The sequence below is a fragment of the Leptodactylus fuscus genome, chromosome 2 (genome assembly GCF_031893055.1).
Source record: "Leptodactylus fuscus isolate aLepFus1 chromosome 2, aLepFus1.hap2, whole genome shotgun sequence".
NCBI lineage: Eukaryota > Metazoa > Chordata > Amphibia > Anura > Leptodactylidae > Leptodactylus > Leptodactylus fuscus.
The window spans coordinates 67,069,329-67,072,727 of NC_134266.1; positions in this window are offsets into that span (position 1 = coordinate 67,069,329).

The following is a 3,399-nucleotide window of genomic DNA, read 5'->3' on the forward strand; positions in this document are numbered from 1 at the left end:
AAAATTTTTATAAATGTTTTCCATTTGTATTTTCTTTTTGCACCTCCTTCAGTTAATGTTAGATGATCAGAAGGACCTGATGAATGTGTGGCGCCATAACATGCATTACAGTAAGGGTTGGTCACTCCAGTCTAGTTAGTTTGTATCTCCTCCATTAGCACCATCATTAGGCGACATTTTATTTTTCTTTGGTTTACTGATCAGACTGGCTAGGTAAGAAAAGGGAGCCTTTACTTTATTAACTAAACCTTTTAGCATTTGGTGTTTTGTAGTCTTCTAAATAAACCGTGATGTATTTACTGTGAATTTTTATCCCTTTTGTGGTAAATGGAAATACTTTGGAAAGTTCCCAAGTTATCCTGAATGACAATACATGAGGAGCAAAACTTCATCCATATTTTATCTCCTCTCATTGAAGTGGAAGCTTAATTCATGTACACTTAGTTTTGGAGAGCCACATCTGCGAACTGGGGTTATTGGTATTAAGACGCATTGGTGAGTAGTGTGCACAGCTCCTATTCTAGTCCTATTCTACTAATGGGACTAGTGCAAAGGGATGGTTGGCTTGTCACCTGTAAGACCCCTTGTAGATGACCGTGGTGTGGGTCAGTGTGCTATCCGTGTATTTCATGGATAGCACACTGACCCATTCTTTTCTATGGGCCCGTACATACAACTGTGATTTTAAAGGTCCGTGTGCAGGCTGACAGTCCATGCAACATGAAATAAGACAGATCCTATTCCAGTGATATTTTGTGGCCTGTGCTTCTATGGCTCCTATTCATTTAATGATATGGGCGGAACACAGTAAGATCCCTGTGTCATTTCTCAGCATTATTCAACTGTACAAAATTATCTGGTTGTGTTCCATATTATAGCCCCAGAAATATACAAGCAGAATTGAGAGCATCACAGGGTGACAATAGGAATAGGAAATGTCAGGTGCATGAGATAAGGACATTCAGGGAGTCCAAACATTTTGGAAAAGCTGCATTGCATCTGAATTTTGTCATATAAAAAGATATTTGTTCTAGAGGTGACTACAAGAAACTAGAGTAGGGACCGCCTTCGAGCACCAATGTGACTACTACTTAACTGAGTAAACTGAGTCTGTTTATATAGTGAATTTTCCTTGCAGATGGACTTCTCAAAAGTCACACACAAAGCTGAGATCCTTGGGGATGTTTTCACCATAACCTCTGTAATGAAATGGACAATTCTTTACTTAAGGTCTTGCAACATGCCTGACATTTTTCTATACCTTGGGTAGGTCTTCTTCCCTCTCTGACATGAATTGGAAGTTTACCGTTGAGGGGCGATTGAGTGATAGAACTATAGATCAATGAGAGTAGGCCTATCCTCAGGGGGTCAGAGATAGTGGCTGCCTTGAGTGGAGAATACTGAAGCACTAAGTAGGGACCAGAATAGTCCAAAAAGGAGAACGGTTGGAATCCTGTGATAATCTCACATAGAGGCGTCAGATATTTCGTAATTGGAAAATTTCTCCGTAATTTTTCAATCACTTGCCATGGTAAGATGTAATAAACCATTCAAGCTAAATCTACCCAAGCAAACCTTCCTTCTTATTCTACATGCCATATTAGATTTACCTTTCATGGCCCAGGGAAAGCTGGCAAGTCTGAAAAATATTAGCTCAAACTAGAGGTGGCAGGATGTGCCACACTGGCCCAGATTTTATATGGTGATGATGTCTAGAGTCTGGTGTAAATGTTCTCTGCCGAACACATGCAGAACAGATATAATAATAACCCTAGCAGTATCACAGGCTTTACCATATGGATTCTATGTACCCAGGAGATATGAGGCAATCTCCCATTAGCTAGGCTCTCCCTAAGGCCCACATCAACTCTATGGCATGATGTCTGCCACAAACCCTTAGTGGGATCTGCTCATAACAAAACCAGTTGATATCACTTGCAATGGTTTGAAAATGTGGGCAAAAAAAAACCCACAATAATTGATATGTTGTGTGTACGAAACCCCCAGTTCAAGACAGTTTGTGCTATAGATTTGTTACTACAGTGTTTGGATGAGAGTTCTTTAAATCCCATCCACTACAATGGTTCTGTACTTGTACTGCTAATCCGCAACATGAGGCCTGATAATAGATGACCGTATAGGATAAATTACAGAATAAACTCTTACCCACCTCACTGCTGGGCCTGAATATTCCCATTACTTAGAATTATTGTGTCGCTGATCAGAAACGTAAGAGTATGTTCACACAGCAGAAATGGAAGAAGAATTTCAGATCCAGCATAACGGGTTTTTTTTTCGCGATGGGATGTGGAATTTGGTAACTATATTGATTCTGCCTCAAAATCTGCAGTGCCAAATCATTCTGTGTGAACAGGTCCTAAGCAGTTCTAGTTCAACCACAAGAGGTCTGCACCAATCTATGGGGGACCAATGCAGCAATAGGATTAAAGGGGTATTCCCATGTACATGATCATATCTACCGTATTTTTCGGACTATAAGACGCACTTTTTTTCCCCAAAATTTTTGGGGAAAAGAAGGGTGCGTCTTATAGTCTGAAGGTGGCGCCTGGCATCCGCTGTAATAGAGAGGCGGAAGCCGGCAAGTGATAGACGCCATTACAGGTGCCGGGGCCTGAGACATCGCTGCGCTCCTCTTCCCTACATGAAGCCAGCAGGGGCTCCTCCGTCCCCCCGCTGCTGGCTTCATGAAGGTTAGAGGATCGTAGCGATGTCTCAGGCCCCGGCGTCTATCCCTCCCCGGCATCCGCCTCTCTAGTACAGCGGATCCCGGGTCAGTATCAGCGGCCCCTTCTCCCCCGGGGCCGGTCCCCACCGGCCCCGTACCTGTAAAGTTGCAGGCCGGCTCCTGCGCGGCGATATCGCAGGAGCCGACCTGTCCCGGTGACAGCCGGGAGCCTAATGAGGCTCCCCGGCCTGTCACTGCTGTATTAGTATTGCGGCTGGTCTCTATGACCAGCCGCCGTAATACTAATATACAGAATGTCCCATAGACGGCAATACAGTTGTATTGCCGTCTATGGGACTTGCGATCAAGTGACCGCAGGTTCAAGCCCCCGGGGGGGAATGAAATAGTAAAAAAAAAAAAAAAAAGCTTTAAAAATATGAAATAAATAAAAGTTCTAAATCACCTCCTGTTTTTTTTCAATACAAGGTGATCTAAGCAATAGATATCCCCCAAAATGGTATAACTAAAAAGTACAGCTGGCCCCGCAAAAAAAACGCTCTATGCATCCCCGTACAGCTGCAGGGTCACCTGTCAATGTGGCCTTGCAGCTGTTGCAAAACTACAACTCCCATATATTAAATATTTTACCAGTTTTTGCTTCAAAATTTTTTTTCCCTATTTTCCTCCTCTAAAACCTAGGTGCGTCTTATAGT